Raw genomic sequence first — 24,226 nt, 5'->3', positions numbered from 1 at the left:
CGAAATTTGCAGGACTAGCACTCCTGGAAGAAGAGATACTGTGGGGATATGGCTTAACTGCAGCCATGTGGAAGATTCTAAAACATCCTCCATGCTGAGACTAAGCCATGTCTCCACAGTATCCTTTCTTGCAGGAGTTCTAGTCCTGCAAGTTTCATAACAGTCATTCATTATGAATTACAGTGACTACCTGGTGGAAGGCTCCCGCCAATTGTCTCACTCCTCCACCTATAAACTCTGCCACAGTGATTTCCTCCCAGAAGTCCAACATAACTGCTAGTCCCTGCTTAAAGCCTTGGTCTCTTCCCAAAAATTCATTCAGTGGGAGCAGCAACACCACCTCCAACCTTCTACCTGAAATCTAGACTCCCACATCAAAGATGCCAACCCCTTCCTTCACCAATTCTCTACTGTTCCCAACCCTTTACCTCCAGGATCCCTACTCAGCACTGTTAACATCCCTTCCCTATATGCTAACATCCCTCATGCCCATGCTATTGCTACTTTTGAGCACTACATCTCCCAATGACCTTCACACTCTAGACCCACAGCCTCATTCCTCATACACCTTACTAGCTATAACCCAACACAAAAACTGTTTCTCCCTTGAAGGGAAATTATTCAAACAAATCAGCAACACAGCTGTGGGGCCACGCAGGATTAGCCAAGCGGTCTAAGGCGCTGCAGTCATGGACTGTGCGGCTGGTCCTGGCAGAGGTTTGAGTCCTCCCTCGGCATGGGTGTGTGTGTTTGTTCTTAGGATAATTTAGGTTAACTAGTGTGTAAGCTTAGGGACTGATGACCTTAGCAGTTAAGTCTCATAAGATTTCACACACATTTGAACAGCTGTGGGCACCCACATGGCAGCGTTCTGTGTCAACCTGTTTATGGGCCATCTACAGGAAACCTACTTGCCTCCTGTAACCCCAAAACACCTGGTCCAACACTGGTTCATTGATGATATTGTAATGGTCTGGACTTAGGGCCAGTACAAACTATTCTTATTCCATCACAACCTCAAATCCTTTTCTCCCATACATTTTACTTGGTCCTCCTCAACACAGCATATGACCTTCCTGGATGCTGACCTCCTTCTCTCTGATGGTTCCATCCACACCTCTGTCCACATTAAACCCACCAACCACCAATAACACCTGCATTTTGACTGCTGCCATCCCTTCCACATTTAAAAATCCCTCCAATACAGACTGGCCACCAAGGTACAGTGTATCTCCAGTGTCAGGGGCTCCATTGCACAATATATTGACTGTCTTACAAAAGCCTCCACAGACAGGCACTATATCACAGGCCTAGTGCACAAACAGATTTCCTGTGCCATATCCCCACACATCCCAAATCCTCCCACCACCCCGAACAACTATTTACAAAGGAGCGCCCTCTTCATCACCCAGTACCACCCCAGACTGGAACAACTGAACCACATCCTTAGTCAGGGCTTTGATTATCTATTACCATGCCTTGAAATGAGGTATCCAAAATCCCTCCTAAAGTGGTGTCACATCACCCACTCTTTCTCCACAACATGCTAGTCCATCCCTATGCTACTGCCAATCCCAACTCCTTGTAGCAGGGATCATATCCCTGTGGAAGACCAGGTGCAAGACCTGCCCAATACACTACCCGATACTTGCTATTCCAGCCCTATCAGAGGCTGAACCACTTGCGAAAGCTTTCATGTCATACACCAGATATGCTGCAATTATTGCTCACTTTTTATATATTGGTATGACTGCCAACCAGCTGTCTGCCAGGATGAATAGCCACTGCCAAGCTATGGCCAAGTGCAAAGTGGTCCACCCTTTGGCACAATATGGAGCTGAACACAACATGTTTGATTTGAATGGCTGCTTCAGTACCTGGGCCATCTGAACCCTCCATCTACCACCAGCTTTTCTGAATTATGCAGGTGGGAGTTGTCCCTACAACATATTCTCCAATCCTAAAAGCATTCTTGTCTAAATCTTTGGTAACTTACTGTCCCCACACCTTTGACCTAACTGTTTCTACCCTCTCTGTCCTGTCACCTCCACACAGTTCAGCTTGCCTCACTGTTACGTTCCTCTTCTCCTACCCTACCCTGCTATACCTCCCCTTTCTCTGTCCAACTACATATTGTTTCTCCCATTCCACAGATTTAAGTTGGATTCTGGCTGGAGACAGTGGTCATGCGTGTGTCAGGTGTACTTGGTTATGTGAATGTGTATGTGGTTTTTCCATTCTGAAGAAGGCTTTGGCCAAAAGCTTATACATAATAGTCTTTTCATTGTGCCTGACTGGAACTCAATGTGTCGCCTTTACAGTGAGTAGCAATCAATATTCATAATATTGTTGATATTCCAATGTGGACTGTCCATTGCTTGTTAAAAATTTAGATGAAGTCACAGAGAGTGGTTTCATTATGTAACACATTAATTTTGCAAAATATGTAAGTACTCAATGGTATAGACAAATTGAGTATGAACATAGTGAAGCAAAGACATAAATACATTAATTAGTATCAGTAACAGGTTTTGATAGAATAATTCAACAAATTTTAAATTGTGTTCATATTGCAGTATATACAATATGAGTTTTCGTAATATACATTCAGGAAGTTGAAATAAAACTTTGAATAGTATAGTTTTGTATAAATTTTCAAGGATTAGTTACTGTATTTCTCGTTTTACAATAAAGTGCAAGAATACCATCAGCATGGCTTGTTTTCTCATTATTAATAATGGGCTGGTATTCTTGTTTCAGTGTGCAATTTCTTTTCTTATAATTGTCCCATAGACAACCTGTCTCTTCAGTTAGCCTTGCAACCATGTCCTCCATTCATGAACAGAAAGTGTCACCATCGAGTGTCCCACTTCTCACAGATTCTGTCAAGAATCTTGTGGATTAAACTATTAGCAATTCCCTTAAATGATGCATGGTCCTCATTAGAAACATGTCTAATCAGAGCACAAATAAAAATTGAAAGAAATATCTGTCTAACAGTCAATGTGCAGTAGAATATGTGCTGTCACCTATTTGTAAAAGTTGTTGAGCAAAATGTGCTGTTGTTTCCTCTTTCAATAGTTCAACTCTCATATTTTTTGTTAGTCACAGTATTTGTATGTGAGGTCAGAGAGATATGATTTTTTTTAAGCATGCATTGATCTCGTCTGCTGGTGTTGTCTTGGGAATAACTGGAAATGTTTGTCAAAAATCTTCTTAGAGTATGCGTAGAGCTCCTCCCATCACTTCGGAGTGTCCTCGCAAGTCTTGTAGTGTTCTGATCAAGGCATCATGTGATTTTTTTTTTTATGTGCCATTGTGCATTCATCCCAGGAGATAATTTTAACTTGCTGTAGAAGTTCACCCCATCCAGGTACTCTTGAGATTTGACACCCTGGGAACTGTTCTTCTGCTACATTAAACAGTAGTTGTAGTAGTTGCAAGGCAGAATGGGCCTTCCACAAGTGTGGCTGCAATGCTGGCTGATGCCAGTGCAAGTGTGATGTGTTGTTTAGCATGTATTTCTGCCAGCAATAGATTTATTAGAAACATTTTCCTGGTGCTGTCTAGTGTGTCAAAGTAAATAATTCACCCATGCTGTTTTTGATCCGGTCCATGATAACATTGTAAATTTCCTTTTCATTGTAACTGAGGAGTGGTTTGTTGTGATCAACATATTGAAGTAGTTTGTTGACATTATAGCTTTTTTCCTTTGTAATTTCAAGGTTTAGCATACTGATAGCATCTTTTCATGGTACTTGCATCCCAATTTGTACAAGTTCTGATTGTTTACTTTTAATCTTTTTTTTTTCTAGCTAAATGAGTGTTTATTCGAAGATGTCATCACCATATTTGATTATCAGTTCAGGATGAACTAGTCATATTTGGTACATTATGTCATCACTCATACTCTCTTTGAAGGAGTCCCATACTGTTTAGGATTTGATGGGTTACATATTGTTAGAATTATGGTGAATAAGTCTCTCATTTGTTCAACTGAGGCTGTGAGTGATGCTTCCTGCAGTGTTAATTCCCATTGGTAGTCGTTTTCCAGTAGTTCTAAACATTGGCATGCTTCTGTGTACATCTGGTATAGGCAACCATCAACAGTGTTGAGATCTGTGAAACTTGATGGGTCCCCTTACTTTGTATAGCAACATCTGGAGATAGAAACATTCAGTTTTGTTCAGATGTAAGGTGTACATAAGGTGTACACTCAGCCTAGTGTGCCAGTTTTTGTGTTTCCTGGATGATCTTCTACTGGAATTCCTTGTTTTCATCCTTGAAAGACTTTTCTTGTGTTTTTCCATGTAAAATAGGTAGGGACGTCGACATATAGTAATGTTTTGCGAATGGATCCATTTGGAACAATTGCTAAAAAGCTGTTAATGTAGTGCTGTGAGTTGGTTCACGTGCAATTTTTCTGGTGGTATCTTTTGTGAAGTAAACTCTCTGTTCATTGTCCAAATGTACTGCACAGTTGGTTCGTGTTTGCTTAAGGGAAAACCAAAATCCATCATGCAGCATCATTACTGTTAGTGTGTCTTTCCATTTTGACAAGAGAATCTTGTCATTTCTGTTTTGTTGTTCGCTGTCTTTGGCTATTTGAAATACTGCCATGTCACTACCTTTGTTCACATCCTTACAGACATATTTGATGGATTTCACTGAATTGCAGTTTCTACATTTGTGTGTGCTTGGAATGTTTTGGAAAGTAGTGTGTTAGATGTTACTACCCATTGATTATCTATTTCCAGTTTGTTTCTGATTCATATTTGTATTTTTGGTGTGAAGCCACCATGTTCGGATGATTGTATCCTGCATTTGGAATAGCAATCAACTCTGGTCTGTGTGATGTCCAAGTATGGTTTTGGGTACTTTTTTTTTGTACATTTTCCATCACTCAAACATGCAAATTGGGGCATAGTGGCCCACATGATCTGTGAATAATTTTTTTCACTACTATGTCATACTGTTTCAGGTCTTCTTGTGGATTGGGAAATATCTGTGGGATGAAATCTATCATATGAGATTATGTGAGTGAGCCAGTCCTCATTTTTGCCATTCAGTTGTGTACATCCAGCATCTAACAGTTCCAAATTTGTGGTATATTGTGACGATTTCAATAAATCTCATTTATTTTTGTCAGAAAACTTGAGCTATTATGTCATGTCAATGCATGGTGATTTTTTCCACATCTTAGTTGCTCTTTGGTTTCTGGCCACGACGAATGAGTTGCATTTGAATGTTATGAAGAGGGCAGACCATCCACATTTTCTTATATAGGTCACGACATCTTGAGTATATTCATGTGTGTGTCTTGGACTTCCTATGTATGATGAGGGTAAGATTACCAGTGTTCCAATGTCATCAATGTTTCTGTCATTTATGACTGCATCTCGAAGTGGGATGTATTCTTCCATGCATAGTTTTCTCTGATTCAGTCTCATGTAAGGTAGCCATTCTGCTTCTACTTTTGCATACATATCTACCAGGAATTGTGTGGTGTAGATAGGTCATATCGACCATGATTAACACCATCTTTGGACTCTTATTGCTCTGCCAAGCCTCCATGTTAGTTTTTAATTCTGTTCTGTATCTCAATCTGTGTACAGGTTTATGACTAACTACAAAATATATCTCTATGTGGAATTTAATAGGGATAGTTATTGCATTCGACCGATAATCATATCCTGTTCCCATACTGGTGATGCGAAGTTTCTATGTCTTCTATGACTTCTGTGCTGGGTGTTGTAAATCAACAGGTTATGCACACAATGCCATGGCTACCTCACCCAATGCTTTGTTCGAAGATTTGGAGGCCCAACTACGAGAACCAGGCCACTCCAATCCTTTGCCAACGGCTGGCTCTCCGCTAATCAACAGTGATTCGCAATCTCCAACCAAGTTAACCACAAACTTTGTTGTTCTACAATGGTCGAGTGCTAAACCATTAACTCAAACAATGGACTCAGGTTTCGTGTCGCTGGACTGTGCTCGCCAACACATGAAATGTGAAGTGGATAATTTTCAGAGCTGTGTAACTACAAATCAATTGTGAAGTGTTCAAAGTGATCTACATTTGCACACATACTTTGACTCTCAATGGGCCGCAACGTTGGTTACAGTCTTGCCATGTGCAACGCAGCCATTTGTGCAAAACGCATACACTATCAACCTATTCTGGTTTTGCCTCACTCACAAACTAACGATGGAAATTTTCATGCACCAAATTCCACTTGCTCACCCACCAGACCTGTTGCTCAGTTTTTCGACCACATGGGCTCGAGCACATCTTATGGTGCTTTGCCTTCCAGGAATGTTCCGCAACAATGTGATCTTCAGAAAATTTCACCAGTAATTTATAGTCTGACCACACGGGGTGCATTTCCGATGTGCACAGAAAAGTCACACTGTTGTCGTATGAAGTACTCCCCCCCATATGCACAGGGGCACCGAGTCCAACTGTTCAGCTGCTCGCCTCTCCCACAGTTCCGCCTGTGTCTGCTGCGATGGCCTTCCGTGTCATTTCCGAGGTGAACAATTTAAAATCTGTACCTCTAACCTCCGGTCCAGTTTATGGAACCACCACATGTGTTGTGCAACTGCTCATTCCCACAGTACAGACCGTACCAACCACGTCATGTTTTTGTGACACGTCAAGGACAATGCAACCCGCCATTGCTTTGGATGTGCTTGCCAATAACATACTTATGCCTATGGTGCCAGGCTGCAGTAAAGCTTCTCCTACCATGGCAGTACAGCCTCTCCTACCATGGACAAGCAGGCCTTCCAAGATACACTGAAGCCGCCTTCACCTGCCCCTCCCCCATGGCCATTTGCTGAAGCTGCCCCCTTTACATGAGGACAACTCCGTATCATGATTTGCGCTCGTTGAGCATCTGTTCGAGTTACATCAAGTGTCTGATGACAACTCTAAATTCCTATGACTCATCACGCACCTCCATGATCACTCTGGCTTAATTTGTGATCTACACCTCTTGCCACTACCTCCACCAAAATACGAGTTCGCAAAGAAAACAATATTGGACTGACTCGCCTGCTCACCACAAGAGGGACCGATGACCTTTGCAGTTTGGTCCCTTTAATCCTAAACCCAACCATCACCACAAGAATTAATCATCAAGGTCTTGTACGAGGAGCACCTGGGGGACTGAACTCCATCACAACTCTGGCGCCGCCTTCGATTACTTGTGAGTGAACATAAGATGCTGGACGTTACTCTGTGGGCGGTATTGTCCACCAGTTTTCCTACTGACCTACAGATTCACCTGCTACTGCACTCCTTCGAGTCAATCGCCTCTCATCTTCACATCGCAGACCAGCTGTATGCACTGCTATGACAACACCAACCAACACACCACTCACCCCTGGTTGGCACAACTGCTCCTGTTTACCGGCTGTCTGTGGGCAGAGGAAGAGCTCGGACACTCAGCAGGTTAGTCCAAAAAGATTAATTGTGTGTGATGATTCACATCTGGTAAACACTGCACCCCTGATGCCCTCACCATGTTCAGTGCCATATGTTTCAAACAGTGCTTCTAATGACAGTCAAGCGCACAATACAACAATGCCCACCATGCATGCAGCCGCCCCGCGTGTTGATAAACATTCCCCCTCTCTCGCGCGCCAGCCATGTGACTCGACGGCCATCACTGTTCCCCTGTGCGATGCCAACGCCTCTCTTGCCCACTCTGGTTACCCAAGGCAAGACTGACAACAGACAGTCGCTGCACGTCCTAACCCGCTCCATGCTGCGCGTGCAGCTGACCTCTCCAAACAAGCGCATGCTGCGCTCACATAATAGACATGTGACTTCCATGCTGCCTTTTCCCACTCACATGAATGGTTGTGTCTCGTTGCACCCCACTCGTCCAAAAACTTCACATCAGGACATTGCTCAGTCTTGTGTGTAGTTCTCAGTTTCTTCCGTCACTGACAGAACAACACATGAGATAGTTACCACTGCCACCCCTCGTATTAGGCACAAGGTTAGACGCCTCAACCCCATTAAGTTGCGCATGGCCCGGCAGCAAATTTACGAACTTTTGGAGGCAGGTATCCTGCAACCGTCGGACAGCAACTGGTCTTCACCGATTCACTTCGTCACCAAACACAACTGTTCTTTCTGAATGTGCAGCAACTACAGATGCTTAAATGACCGTACTGCCTTGGACAATTACCCAGTGCCAAACATAAACGATTTTACTCAAATGTTATTGGGTGCCACAATCTTCAGTGTTTCGACTGTAAACATGACTATCACCAGATTCCCGTAGCGCCAGAAGACATTCCAAAGACAGCTATTATCATACCGCTTGGTTTGTTCCAATACAACTTCATGCCATTCGGCTTGAAAAACGCGACACAAACATGGCAACGTTTCATTGACTCAATCTTACGACAGTTCGAGTTTTGCTTTGCATATCTGGATGACATACTCATTTTCAGAAACACCCCCACTGATTTTTTCTCATGGGTCAATACTGTCTCACGCTTCATCAACTTATACAACCTGGCCACTCTCCAGACCTCTGACGAGGAATCTCAAACCCTCCTCACAGATCCTCAAACATCTCTTGTGTTTACCAAAGTCAAGTTCCCTGGGATTTAGGATGAGATGTGGTGTGATTCTTCTACCAGCACCCTGCAGCTGTTGCCCCCGCCCACATTGCGCTGGCAAGCATTCGACGCCCTGCATAACCTTGCTTACCATGGCATCTGCACCACCACATCACTCGTATCCGAGCCTTTCATTTGGAAAAATATTAAACGGGACTGTCAGACCTGGGCACGTAGCTGTATCTTCTGTCAACGCAACAAAATTGGCTGCCACAGCTCCCCTCCACTAGGCAAGTTTGACATTCCGCAAGGAAGATTTCGTCATGTACATGTCAATCTTATCAGTCCACTACCACCGTCGGAGGGCCACAGATATATTCTCTCCACAATCGACCGCATGTCTCGCTGGGTTGAAGCTGTTCCTTTATCCAACATCTCTGCTGAAACCATGGCCAAGGGTTTTGTCTCATCATGGATTGCCCCCAACCACCATCACCACCGACCAAGGACAGCAGTTTGAGTCTGTCCTGTTCACCATTTTATGTAACATCTGCGGCATTAAAAAAAAATTCATACAACAGCCTACCACCTGCAAAGCAATGGGTTAGTTTAACAGTGGCACCGCACCTTCAAAACTGCCCTCAGGTGCCATGACTGCCTCTGGTCTGAGGCGCTTCCGTGGGTGTTACTCAGTCTCCGTTCAACCTTTAAACCAGAGTTACAGGGAACCATCTCTGAATTCATTTTCGGGGAGAACCCAGTCCTACTAGGGGAACTTAACCTGCCTCAACCACCTGAGAATTTTCTCTCATCCCCAGATTTCATTAGTCGCATGTGCACTCACTTCAAACATGCACGGCTACACCCGACTATCAGCCATTCCCCGCTGGACGCTTATGTGCCAATCGCACTCAACACTTGCTCCCATGTGATGCTCAGGGATGAGTCCATTAGACAGCCCCTGCAATCACCCTACCTTGGCCAGTTTAAAGTACTCCAGCGGGGCACGACAACGTTTGACATTATGGTTAAAGATCATGCTCAAACTGTTTCATTACACAGGCTCAAACCTGCTTTAGTGGACTCCGACGCCCCTCTGCCATCTCAGTCAGACCCTCCTGATGACTTTTCCGCTGTGGAGCCTGAAAATACTTTGTCTCATCCCACAGCGCTGTTTTCTCCAACACACGATTCATTGTCACCATTCACAGGTTTTCCAGGCAAGTCGCCATCCACCCCATGTGCGGGTTTCATCGCCACTTCACTGACTGCAGAGACTCACTCACCCACATTCAACCTGTGCTGCAAAGTGCCACCACACTACATGGACAATGTGTTGATTATCACCTTCGGTGAGTGTGTGCTCGTGCTCCTAACAGACACCGCGGCCTCACCCTCCAACGGGCAGTTAAATGTCAGTGTAGTGCATAGCCTGTCCCTGCTCTTGGGCCAGCCAACGCATCGTCCGCCCCCGCTGGTTGACTGACTGTAGGTGGACCTTCCGCCAATCACACCGCCTCTGCATTCCGCCTCGACGGAGATGGAAATCCCAGTTGTGCGCCTGCCGCGTCGCACAACTACTACCGACACCGATGACCACATGACCTCCACTCAAGCCTCACAGGTGGTACTACGTACTGTGGAGGGGGGGAGAGGGAGGGGCAGGGGGCGGAGGGCGAGGGGCAGGGCTGTGTGGCATTGATAGGTCATATCGACCACGATCAACACCATCTTTGGACTCTTTATTACTCTGCTGAGCCTCCATGTCAGTTTTTAGTTCTGTTCTGTCTTTCACACAAATATGTCAATCAAAATACTATAACACTTTTACGACCTTATTATGGGGTCTTCTAATTTCTGTCTGAGGAAAGCAAAGTAGATGTCCTGGGCAATTTTAACATAAAAAGATTTTTCATAAAAACTGTGAGTTATCCTGCAGGTCAGTCAGTTACATCTGCACTTGCATAGGGGTGCTTTCAACTGAAACAGTAAATGGTGTTGCAAACAGCTCAAAAGCAGATCTAAGACTGACAGTGTTCTCAAATCTTTATAAGACTATCCTTGTATTTCTTTCAAGGCCACAATGAATTCTTGAAACCTTGTGTTTTCTTTAACACCAGTGAGCTTAGGGAACTGGACTGTCTTTGTCACAACATGTTCCTTCTACAACATGATTTTCTTTTTAAATGGATCCCCATCAAATTGGAGAGAAGTTACCTTGCAATGTGAACTATGGGAGTGTGCAGACAAGAGCACTTAAAATACAATACAAGGTTTGCAATTCATTCTGGATGTTCTAATTTTCGTTGTTGCACTGCTTTTTCCTTCATAAATTAAACAATAGCGAGCTTCATATTGAAAGAATATTTTAGGCATACCCCATGACTCAACCAACATTCTTTGCAGTAATATATTAAGTCTCCATGCTCTTTGTTCAATTCTATTGAAACCTGTTGCAACTTATAAGGAAATAATTTGTGCAACATCAGAAGTTTTCCTATTCATACTACCAATTTCTTCATGTGCTCCATGCCTGCAAATTTAGCACAAAGTGCTTCTTGATGTACAGAACAATGATATCCCTTCTGTCAATTGTTGTAATTATTTGCTTTTTCATCGTCAGCTAAATCTCTAAATTCTTTCTCCACAGTATTGTGATGTCGTTTCATAGCAAATACGCAGTACATGTTTCTTGTACAAATTCAAAATTCTCATCCCTCTCTTCAGTCATTCCCATTTATTTTAAAGGATTGTGATGACAGATTGCTAAACAGCCTCTTTTTTTGCAAACAGCCATCGGACCTGTGAACGTCCTTCATACCACAAACAAATAGTGAAGGGTAAACAGCACTGACACCATGCTTCAGCCAAACTCAGAGAGTTATGCTGATCAAAAAATGCTGCACTGTGATGCTAAACAAAATGTCAAACTGTTCCAGGTACTTCCGAGAAGGCAGAGCAAAGCTGAGTGACAGGCTGGGCCTTGGCCCGCAAACGCCTCGCATACACTACACACGTGAAGTTTGGTCGACACCATAGCTGACCCTATTGTACGTGCTTTAAAGAATTTCAGTAGGCCATTGTCACCATTAATTAAACCATAAATCTGTCTATAAATTTCATTGACAAGATAGTGTGGAAGCTTATTTACAAATGTGGCTGATAATGCTAGCTGTAATGAGTGGCATATACACTTTATTAAAATTAAATTTTGCACATCTTGTGTCAACTTCTGATATTCTCCATTAACAACACCTACATTTACACTACCATTCTGTACTCCAAGTGCTTGTAGATTAAACAGTTTAAGATTGTATATAGTTAAGACTGTTCTTAATGCAAAATACATAAAAATTAAATGCCTTTTTCAATACCAGAAAGTTAAAAAAAACTGAAAAATCATCCCATAGTTCTTACTCTAGTACTAAATAACTATCAACAAATATTTGCTTATGCCAATGTCTGTTGACTCATCAATAAGCAAACTGAAGTGCCTATAACCTATATCTTTGTGAGATCTTGAGTGAAATGACTTCCAAATAATAGCACTACATTTAGTGTGGTGCATATGAATCTGTTTGGCTGTGTTACTGTTTGGGAATTTTGAACAGCAAATTTTATCACGATGATCAATTGCTATTACAGCAGTATGTGTGCACATGAACAGTGCAAGAATACCCTCAGCATGGTTTGTTTTCTCATTATTTATAATGGGCTGGTATTCTTGTTCCCTTTGGAGAGCTACTGAGAATGGTATCATAGCAGCATAATGCTTTTTTGTTTTAGCATGGTTCTGAGGAGCACATCTCTTTGCTACAGGTTCACAATAACACAATTAGCAGTAACCATTTGTTGCGTCATTCATAACTTCATCAAGCTAATCTTTAACTTGTGCCTCTCTAAGCTATGACCTTTCATTTTATTGGTTTTAACAGCCAGAGAGAAAATATATAGATACTCATAAAGCCAAACCTTCCAGAAAGTGCAAAAGCATAAAAATTTAGAAGTGAGCTTTGTGCATCTCATTAGGAAATAGTTTCTGAATGCACTTTTACACTGAAAGCAGATATAACAATTTGAGATTTTATTTCTACAATATGTATATAATAAATCATCCCATTTTTTAAACCTTGATATTTTGATGCAAGAATGTATTTAAGTAAAATACTTCATTTCACTTTCTTTCGCGCACAGCTTTCTTTTTCTCACAATAAAAATGTGAATAATGTTTTTGATAGGTACTTACAGGACAAGTCATAGACAACATCCCTCATGAAACAGGTCCATCATCATGCCATCCACAGCACCATTGGCTTTGGCTATGTGAGTCAGGTCAACAGTGGCCAACACAGCTTCCAGCTGTCCATGAACAAATGCCAACACCTTCATCACAGTCTTGCAGTGATCACGATTCCTGCAGATTCATACTTGAACTTAGATCTTTAAAGAGCAGATGAGTTAAGTCAAAGACTAGGATGTGCCTACATAAAAACTAAACCAGAAGCAGTGCACAAACTTCAGACTTCAGGTGCTCAAGAGAGGTTGGCTTGGTGCTGTTGCCATAGGCTGAGTGTTATTTTTTTGTGGTGACTTTTTTGAATTGAATCAGTGGCATTAGTAATGGCATCCAAATACATTACTGTGTTAGTGTGTCTAATATGCATGAGACTGTTTCTGGTAAATACAAAAACCAGTACATGTTGTTGTTGTTGTTGTTGTGGTCTTCAGTTCAGAGACTGGTTTGATGCAGCTCTCAATGCTACTCTATCCTGTGCAAGGTTCTTCATCTCACAATACCTACTGCAACCTACATCCTTCTGAATCTGTTTAGCGTATTAATCTCTTGGTCTCCCTCTGCGATCTTTACCCTCCATGCTGCCCTCCAATACTAAATTGGTGATCCCTTGATGCCTCAGAACATGTCCTACCAACCGATCCCTTCTTCTAGTCAAGTTGTGCCACAAACTTCTCTTCACCCCAGTACTATTCAATACCTCATCATTAGTTATATGATCTACCCATCTAATCTTCTGTAGCACCACATTTCGAAAGCTTCTATTCTCTTCTTGTCCAAACTAGTTATTGTCCATGTTTCACTTCCATACATGGCTACACTCCATACAAATACTTTCAGAAACGACTTCCTGACACTTAAATCTATGCTCGATGTTAACAAGTTTCTCTTCTTCAGAAACGCTTTCCTTGCCGTTGCCAGTCTACATTTTGTATCCTCTCTACTTCGACCATCATCAGTTATTTTGCTCTCTAAATAGCAAAACTCCTTTACTACTTTAAGTGTCTCATTTCCTAATCTAATTCCTGCAGCATCACCCAATTTAATTCGACTACATTCGATTATTCTCGTTTTGCATTTGTTGATGTTCATCTTATATCCTCCTTTCAAGACACTGTCTATTCCGTTTAGCTGCTCTTCCAGATCCTTTGCTGTCTCTGAAGAATTACAATGTCATCGGCAAACCTCAAAGTTTTTATTTCTTCTCTATGGATTTTAATTCCTACTCCAAATTTCTCTTTTGTTTCCTTTACTGCTTGCTCAATATACAGATTGAATAACATCGGGGATAGGCTACAACCCTGTCTCACTCCCTTCCCAACCACTGCTTCCCTTTCATGTCCCTCGACTCTTTTAACTGCCATCTGGTTTCTGTACAAATTGTAAAAAGCCTTTTGCTCCCTGTATTTTACCCATGCCACCTTCAGAATTTGAAAGAAAGTATTCCAGTCAACATTGTCAAAAGCTTTCTCCAAGTCTACAAATGCTAGAAATGTAGGTTTGCCTTTCCTTAATCTTTCTTCAGTATTGCCTCACTTATTCCAACATTTCTACAGAATCCAAACTGATCTTCCCCCAGGTCAGCTTCTACCAGTTTTTCCATTCATCTTTAAAGAATTCGTGGTAGTATTTTGCAGCAATGGCCTATTAAACTAATAGCTCAGTAATTTTCACATCTGTCAACACTTGCTTTCTTTGGGATTCAAATTATTATATTCTTCCTGAAGTCTGAAGGTATTTCGCCTGTCCCATACATCTTACTCACCTCTTGACTTAGGTCTTTCAGTGCTCTATCTATCAAACTCTTCACGCAGTATCATATCTCCCATTTCATCTTCATTTACATTCTCTTCCATTTCTATAATATTGTCCTCAAGAACATTGCCCTTGTATAGACCCTCTATATACTCCTTCCACCTTTCTGCTTTCCCTTCGTTGCTTAGAACTGGGTTTCCATCTGAGCTCTTGATATTCATGCAAGTGGTTCTCTTTTCTCCAGAGGTCTCTTTAATTTTCCTGTAGGCAGTATCTATCTTACCCCTAGTGAGATAAGCCTCTACATCCTTACATTGATCCTCTAGCCATCCCTGCTTAGCCATTTTGCACTTCCTGTCGATCTCATTTTTGAGATGTTTGTATTCCTTTTTGCCTGCTTCATTTACTGCATTTTTATATTTTCTCCTTTCATCAATTAAATTCAATATATCTTCTGTTACCCAAGGTTTTGTATTAGCCCTCATCTTTTTACCTACTTGATCCTCTGCTGCCTTCACTACTTCATCCCTCAAAGCTACCCATTCTTCTTCTACTGTAGTTCTTTCCTCCATTCTTGTCAATTATTCCCTAATGCTCTCCCTGAAGCTCTTTACAACCTCTGGTTCTTCCAGTTTATCCAGGTCCCATCTCCTCAAATTCCCACCTTTTTGCAGTTTCTTCAGTTTTAATCTACAGTTCATAACCATTAGATTGTGGTCAGAATCCACATCTGCCCCTGGAAAAGTCTTACAATTTAAAACCTGGTTCCTAAATCACTGTCTTACCATTATATAATCTATCTGAAACCTGTCAGTATCTCCAGGCTTCTTCCATGTATACAACCTTCTTTTATGATTCTTGAACCAAGTGTTAGCTATGATTAAGTTATGCTCTGTGCAAAATTCTACCAGTTGGCTTCCTCTTTCATTTCTTCCCCCCAATCCACATTCACCTACTACGCTTCCTTCTCTCCCTTTTCCTTGTATCGAATTCAAGTCACCCATGACTATTAAATTTTCATCTCCCTTCACTAGATGAATAATTTCTTTTATCTCATCATAAATTTCATCAATCTCTCTGTCATCTGTGGAGCTAGTTGGCATATAAACTTGTAATAGTGTGGTAGGTGTGGGCTTCGTATCTATTTTGGCCACAATAATGCGTTCACTATGCTGTTTGTAGTAACTTACCCACATTCCTATTCATTATCAAACCTACTCCTGCATTACTCCTATTTGATTTTGTATTTATAACCCTGTATTCACCTGACCAGAAGTCTTGTTCCCCCTGCCACCGAACTTCACTAATTCCCACTATATCTAACTTTAACCTATCCATTTCCCTTTTTAAATTTTCTAACCTACCTGCCCGATTAAGGGATCTGACATTCCATGCACCGATCTGTAGAACGTGTTTTCTTTCTCCAGATAACAATATCTGCACAGTAATATACTTACAAGCTATGGCACCGAATAGAAGTTTACTATTGATCTCCTCATTTAAGTCACTGGCACATTTTTTATTGCAACTGTGAAGCATATGGCTTCTGATTTATCCTCCATAAGTCAAAGTCTGCCTTGCTTAGAACAGATTGTGAAGTTTGAATAATTTTCTGGTGTCCACTGTGATAGAACAACATTTCCAATAACGCTCTTAACTGTTTGTATTTTGTAGTTATATTTTTGGTATTGTGACATGTGTAATCTGATGAACCCAGAACACACACCAACACAGCTTTACTTTGCTTTGTTGTGCTACTTAATTCAATCTAATAAAATATTTTCATGGGATATTAAATTGTGTTTTCAAATCTAAAATCAAAGCAAATGATTTCCATATGCCATATTTTGTTGAGAAATGCCACACCTCTTGATGCCACCTAAATAACTCATTTTCCAGGCAAATGGTATTAAAAAGGAGTGAGTTCACTATAAAAAGCTGAACTGCCAATGCTGGAACTAACTTGGTAACATGATGAGATACAGTCATGTTCCAATTCAAAGCAGTATGTTTTGTTACCTCTGTGTCAGCTCAAATGTGGTCAGTGGAAATACCTTCATGGAAAATTGCGACAACTTGTTGGGTGATGAGAAGAAGAAAGGTGTGATGGTGCCAATAGAGAAGGTGATGGAAGATTCAACTAAATGTTAACAATCAAAAGTACCATCAAGTCAATGGTGTGCAAATTACAGAAAGAGCAACATGATGCTGAGTGGAGCAGAATTCAGATATCTGATTCAAAGGAGAATAAGCAAAATGCACACAATAAACATTTCATTGAAGTTATAGATAAATGTATTATTAGACAGCAATTTCTGTGATATTATGAACAATACAAAGAAATACAATACTCACAGCTTTGACCATACAGAGCTGGACTTCTGGGCTAGTGAAGAAAGTCAGAGGAAAAGTTCTCATTCTATGCGATTTGATTTTAAAGGTGCCAGAATGTAGGATAGGGGAACATGCCAGTAATACACCTGCCATGATATGCAGGTGTAATGCTTTTATTAGAACATGACACAATACATTATGTACAAGAAGCAACGTGCTCTAGGGCAAACTGCCTGTCTCTGTCACAGACATTCCACACTTCCATGTGGAACACTAGTCAGTGATCCTATTGTCATGGTGTCTACATACATACATACACCCCCCCCCCCCCCTTTCCCACACACAGGCACAGATTGTGGAACACGGGAAGGTGTGTTGTGAAGTCAACCGTGTTGAATGGCGAGCACTGCTGGCACTTGTTGATTGCTGTTGCCTGAATATTGAATCCAGAAGGTATGCTGTGAGATGTGGTGGGAGGCAATGGAGGTAGTGTGAGGTACTGAGAGCTGAAGGACACTGCATCTGACATTGATAGTGGTGAATCGTGGGGGCAGTGGTGGTAGCTTTGGTGAAGCTGTGACAGTGAGAGATGTGGACAGTTAGCCAGCAGGGTGATAGTGAGAGTAAGCTTGCCTGCTGGAGATGGCTGGAAGGATACAGCACCAAAATCTAATTTGTGGCAGGCAGATGGTATGGCTGTGTTGGGTAGTGATCAGTGTAGACACAAAGTTCAGAACCACATGATTACCTACAAGCAAAAGCTCTGTGTCAGCCAGTTTTACCACAACTTTGTCTGGTCGAAAGTTGTGGATGTTGACTGTAACAGTAGTTTTTGACATGTTGTACTAATGTGGGGAGATCTGTTGAGTCAGATGTAGAAGTCAGTTGAACAAATTCTGCTGGGAGCAACATTCTCATTACAGAATATTTCTATGAGCAAGGAATGTAAGTCACCTTTAAACACAGTACAGACATTGAGGAGCAACCATGGAAGGGCCATGGCACATATCTATCTCTATCCCATGGTATGATGGCTGGGGATGCCACCAAAGTTACAGAGGGCACTGAAGAGTGAAGATTCAAAATGATGAACCTGAGCAGTTCTGACAGTATCTGGTCAACTGTCATGGGATATACATGCCACCATAAAACTCGAGCCATGTCATGATGTATGTGACTGGCACAGCTTCCAATTAGCATGAAACATAATCAGTCAAAGAGAGTAGATACCTATGCCCCATTGACTCTGGCAGGGGTCCAATGAGATCTAAGTGTATGTGATGGAAGTCACTCCTAACGACAGGCCAAACGAAGAACTCGGTGACAAGTGAGATCATTGGTCAAACTTCCAGATGAGTGAGGTTGTGGAGATGATGAAAGACTGTCCATCGTATGTGGGGAGAGGTGGTTGAAACCTGTGCTGGGATACAGTGCAGAGAATGCTGGCATCCGAACCAGTTATTGATCGACATTTAATATTGAAACTGGAAGAATCCCTGAAGACACAGAAATTGTTGGGTCTCGTTCTTGTTCCTCGGACAGGCATCTGTATTTGTGAATGAGAGAGATCATGTGTATGTGTTAGAGCTAATTGGTGACAATGTTGTCCACTCCATGAAAAAGACAAAAGTCAGTGGAATACTGGGCAACAAGATTGAGATCGCAAAAATGTGGTGGATTGACAAACAATGAAGGGTGATGTACCACAGCTCTCAGTGGTTTGTGGTCAGTGTAGATGATGACATGATGATAGACGATGTGCTTCCAGAAGTAGCACACAACGTTGTATATAGCAAGCGACTCTTGGTCGAATGCAGACCATTTTGTTTGAGAGCCTATAAGTTTCTTGGAGAAGAAACGGAGGTTTGTGCATGTTGCATGCTACCTGTTGCTGGAGGACCACCCCATTGGCTGAATCACTCATGTCCATGGTGAAGGTAAGCTAGAAGTAGGAACAACCATTGTGGGACATTCCTTAAAGTGGTTGAACACTGTTTGCATCTCCACGGCCCAGACAAGTTTCCATTTCCTTTGTGTTTGTGGCCCTACAAGGTCATTGGTCAGGGGTGCTCAAACCTGACAGTGTGTGGTAAGTGTTGATTATAGAAAGTGAGGATTCTGAGGAACCAGCAGTTGCAGCTGTTGAATGAGTTCATAGTGGTCTGGTGTTGATTTGATCACAGTAGCATTGAGGGTGTGTCCAAGAAATGTTGCTTGTCGCTTCTGCAATTGCGTTTTTCCTCGCTGATCATCACCCCTGCATCACAGAAGGCTGTGAGAATGAGTTCCAGGTGTTGTTCATGGCTTTGAGAGTCGGCAGAGAAAATTAAGTTATGGTAGAGGTATATGTAACAATAATTGCGCTTGAAAAGCACTATGCCAATAAATTGTTGCTGCTTTTGAGCTGTGGTCTTTGATCCATAGGACATGATAAGGATCTCAAACAGGCCAATGGGTGTGATGATAGCAGTCTTGGCGACATTGTCTGTATGCATGGGGATTTGATAATAGGCCTTATGTCAATCGATCAATCTAAACATGTTATCCCCCAAAGGGGAGAATGTGTGTGTCTTGGATGTTCAGCATGGTGAAGCTATCTTGGTGAAGCTATTTTGAATAGTGTGAGTCCTGTAAGCACCACAACTGTTTTTCGTAGGGGCCAGCTTTATAGGAGAGGCTCAAGCACTGTCCGAAGGACAAATGATACTCAAGTGCAATAGTTTGTCTACCGCTACCTTAGCTGCATGGAGGAGAGCAGATATAAGATACCATACCTTGTGACAAATAGTGGACCTCAGGTCATATTGATGCAATGTGTCATACTGTTCCTGATAGCACACTGACAGGGCCTAACCTGGAATGTTTCATGCAGGAGATGGGAATGCATTTTCTGAACTGGGCGGGATGATGAGCAAAGCATTGTATTAATCTGTGGTGTGTGTCATCACAGCAGGTCATGTGGTATGGTTTCATCTGGCCAGGACGAAGGGGTGTGGTCAAATATTGCGGCCATGGCCACATTGTCCAAGGTAGCATGTGAAAGGCATCAGAGCTGCTCACGGACACACAGCAAAAAATCCTGGGATGGACTGGTGTGTTGCATTGTGGAATAAGGCAGCCTGGTTGGGACTGGTATAGAGGTCAAATCTGTGGAAAACATCAACGATGAAGTAAATCCAATGGCAGTGTAATTTGCAGTGCTACGCCTGCAGATACTAGTGTAGTTAGCTGCATGGAGCTGCAAACCAAGGGCTTCAGAGTGTGGTTTGAACATCTGTGAGGGCTCTGTGCACACATCTGGACCTGTGTCAGTAAGGAAGTACATGTTTGTAAATTGATCATGAATATATAGACATTCTTCAGCGGATGTCAACATTATGGAGGAGAGGAAACTTGATGTTGTGCCATGAGCCATCACGCCTACTGTGACCCATGTTTGTTGTTTGAGAGTGAGCAGGGCTGGTGGAAGTGTGAGCAGTGGTGCTAAACTGCAAGTGATTTCAGCAGTGGTGTGGCCACAAGGTGGTGGAATCAGCTGACATGGTATTGTCTGCTAACAGTGGGGTGCTGTGTGCATTCTGTGGTACAGCACTCCGTACGGGATCTGTGAGTCTGCTTTGTGTGAAATTGGGTGGTGCCAGGTTTGTTCAGCGTGTGTGCCAGCCAGTAGGGTGGCGGGAGCAGGACCAGTCACACTGATATGCTGCCTGTGCTACATAACCATAAACTATGTGTCTGCTAAGGTGAGTTTCTTGTCCAACAATTTCCACCCCTCATGCGTGCTCATTGCTAGCTGTTGGTGAGGTGGGAGTTTGATGGTCTACAGCATCCAGAATGTCAAGTGTGGCATCAAAGTAGGCTTCACCAGGGAATGTAGTCAGTGACACCAGTGAGAAGGAGACTCCCCCTGGAAAATTGTTCATAGATCACTTGGCACAATGTTGCTCTGGGGTGCGAGCAACCTGTTGTAGCAAGGCTCCCTCACAGCATTGTAGTTGTTAATGCTGCAAGGGATGAGTATGGTGTCACTAATTAGTTCAGAATATTTGGCAGTATGGCAGATCAGCACAACAAACTTCGAATTGTCCTCCATTATGCCCAAAAAAAAAAGACACACACTACTGTTGCAAACTATAATGTTACTTGATTGAGACGGAAAAGCAGATGTTTGGGTTGAGGTGTAGATTGGCACTGTGCTGTAGTCTGATGACGTATGCCAAATAGTAGGGTGTGACCGGTGCCACCAACTGCTATGTGGTTGTAGCACCAAACATGGTGTTGACATTGCACAACTGTTGTGCTTGTGAAGAGATTGCATCAGATGACAACAATCGTGAAGCGGTAAGTGCAGAAGGTGTGGTTGTGCAATATCTGTCTAAACGAATACTGAATGCAGAGTACCACTGAATCTTGCCAGAGTAGATTCGAAGTATAACTTCATTAATAATGGCTTCGTTGATGCCCACTGCTGTATTATGCTCACCATGTCTTGCGAATCACATATGCACTAGCATCCTAGTCAGTTCTTCACACTGTCCGCTGTTGAAGATAATGAGAACACTGAACGATGATTATGAAAAAGGATCAGTAAAGCCGAGTGCGCCAGCTAACGAAACAGGTTTCATGTCCAATGGCTGCATTTTTAATATACAATATGGCATCTGTGGACGAAATTTCGCTTTGTTCACAGTAGTCAGGGTCACCAATGTATAAAGTTTCCCTCGTATAGGACAAGGGAACGCACCAATACCAGTAATACACAGTATGCGGTACTAGAACATTAAACAACACACTGTGTACACCTTGTGACATGTTCAAAAGTGAGCTACCTGTCCCAGTCAGATAATTCCACGCTTAGCTAGTGACCCTTTTTGTCACAGTGACCCCACAGATTTCTTTACGAAAAATGTAACATAGCAATTAAAGCATCCAGTAGTTTATTTAGGTGAACCATGGATTCTTACACGCTACACTAGGAATAAACCTTGCCAAGTGACCATGTATGAAGACTATTGACAAACAGGAGTGGCGGGTCAACATTTCATTGTTGTGAATGCAGAATTTAATTTCGTGTTCTCTTCCTCACTATGCCTGCAACAGGAAAACAACCTGCTACGTACATGGAGATGTGGAGAGAAAAATAAAAACAATACGGAGCGACAAAGAAATTCCAACTCCTGCTTATTCTATAGTCAGATCTATGAATGATGGCGGTTTCAAGCGACGATTGCCGTACGCGCATACACGTGCTCTGACTAGAAAAAAGCGTGTTTACTGCAAATTATGATTCTCACTTGCCTGTGTGGAATTTCTAATCTCTACCATCGACCATGACAACTCGCAAGAAATGGAATAAAAATTCACTAAATAACTCGCTACGGTGCGTTTAATGCTCACGTTGGCACCCACTTTCTCAGCAGAGATCTAAGAACAGTACTGAGCGCATATTGGCAACGCCACCTAGAAGGTGACGTTGATATTGGTTGTCGGAGAATGCGTGACGTAGATGCGACAACAGGCTACCCCAACAATAGTGAACAAATCTTGCAAGGAAAGGTTCCCTTCCTAGTTCCGCCACACATTTTCGACTAAATTCTATAGAACTGGTCTGGAATCTTGGAAAGAATAAGATCTGTAATTGTAATGCACGGAACGTCTCGCTCACTAACCCGAAAAAAATAAAGGCTGGTGCTTCTGCTGTTAACAAATGCGTCACCTATCCTGAAGCAAGCCTTTCGACGTAAACCGTTACGTCAGCGATTCGCGCGTCAGTTTTGCTCCTTTTAAATTCAAGTAGCTTTTCTGTTGGTTTCCCAAGGCAGAAGGAACCCCCTTCCAGATCTTTCCACCAGATAAAAAACTCAAGTGGGTACTGGGAATTGAACCCAGGACGTTGACATTACTAGCCAAAAACTACAGTCGTTACACCACGACGTTGTCAAAGAAAATTGATGCATTGTGATTATACATAAAATATGGATCAAGACCGTCACATACATAAAAATTGTGTGTGATAAGTATTGGAGAAGAAATACTTTGACGGGCAAGGGAACTAAAAATATAACAAAATCACTCGGAATAGATTCAAGCAAAGGATCGGCATTATCATTCGCGATGAATCAATATTCACAGCTATGAAAACTACGTAACCAGAGAAGATAGGTTAACTGTGGTTTTGACGGATACTGCCAGTGAAGACTCGTTAGCAGCTAAATTAAGGTATACTGTTACGTACTGTTTCTGTTGTCTTAAATGGGCACCTCTTTCTGTGGCGCATACAGACATGTAGCGTGTGGCAATACTCGCAACTACTCAGATCACTGAAGTGTAGGCTGTAATTATTAGAGATCAGAAATGCAGCGAATACCAGTCCGATCTCAGGGGTAGCATACGTTAGAAATCAAGTCGGCGCTTTTACATTAAGTGCTGTACTGGTCGTACAAATGTATATTCAGTTTAGTATGACGAGTAATGGTAACGCAGTAGTTGCTTCCTACTCGTCGACAGTGTTCAGGCCCCAGTAAACGATCAAACAATTTGCCAAATCTGGTCATGCTTGCCAAATATTTGACCGAATATGGTGGTGTTTGACTTGTTTGTCAATCATAGATCTTATGATGCGTTTGTGAGGAACTCCGATTGACGAAAAGTTTGACTAGATAGCGGACGTTGTCTGTGTCTTTGTTTCACCGTATATGTTTAGGGGGAATTTGATTTATTAGAATTTATGTCTTTGTATCGTGAGTTTCCGCAACTGTGGAAACTACGATCAAGTATAACTACAAAATGGCACTGACAGTGACCAAAATTTGTAGAGGTATCGCAGTTTTTCCAGCCATGTATCACGCAAGAAGAGGTTATAGAATAAAATCAGTATTTTACGCAAACAGTAACATACAAGCGGGAGTGGATTGGATAATGTGGGGAGGGGACCAAACAGTAAGATAATCGGTCATGGGAGTGGAATGAAAATAAATCGAAATTTTATGGTTCTTCCACGGACGATGTGGGCTATATGTTCCCAAGTTGTATTTTAATGAACTCTCATTAGCGACCGAGTTGAAGAGAATAGATTTTCGTATGGTTGTGTCTTCTTTTTTCAACGTGAATGCTCAGTAACGCTAAACAAGTTAATAAACGTTTCACTGTCCATCTGCAGAAAGTTGATGTAATCATCAGGTTCTGAGTGTAACATTTCCTTTAATAGGTTTTCAGTTGTATATTTCTCTCTTATTTTAAACCATTCGCTAGACCAACGTC

General features: G+C 42.2%; 1 protein-coding gene and 1 long non-coding RNA gene across 3 annotated transcripts in view; one reads left to right on the top strand and one right to left on the bottom strand.

Moving 5' to 3' along the window:
- The window catches only part of LOC126161967 (uncharacterized), a 67,432-nt gene extending 44,162 nt beyond the window's left edge, over nucleotides 1-23,270 (bottom strand). For both annotated transcript variants that reach the window (XR_007534981.1, XR_007534980.1), the window contains exons 1-2: nucleotides 23,202-23,270; nucleotides 12,830-12,997 (exon numbers count right to left, since the gene is read on the bottom strand). This is a non-coding gene — a long non-coding RNA (uncharacterized LOC126161967). The remainder of the gene's footprint in view (nucleotides 1-12,829; nucleotides 12,998-23,201) is intronic.
- The window catches only part of LOC126161966 (uncharacterized), a 227,959-nt gene continuing 226,856 nt past the window's right edge, over nucleotides 23,124-24,226 (top strand). Inside the window, exon 1 of the mRNA XM_049918153.1 lies at nucleotides 23,124-23,185. The gene's annotated coding sequence lies outside the window, so the exon portion shown is untranslated. The remainder of the gene's footprint in view (nucleotides 23,186-24,226) is intronic.

The sequence above is a fragment of the Schistocerca cancellata genome, chromosome 2 (genome assembly GCF_023864275.1).
Source record: "Schistocerca cancellata isolate TAMUIC-IGC-003103 chromosome 2, iqSchCanc2.1, whole genome shotgun sequence".
In the NCBI taxonomy this organism is placed as follows: Eukaryota; Metazoa; Arthropoda; class Insecta; order Orthoptera; family Acrididae; genus Schistocerca; species Schistocerca cancellata.
Note: the sequence above shows the minus strand (reverse complement) of the source record. Positions and strands in the feature narration are given on the sequence as shown.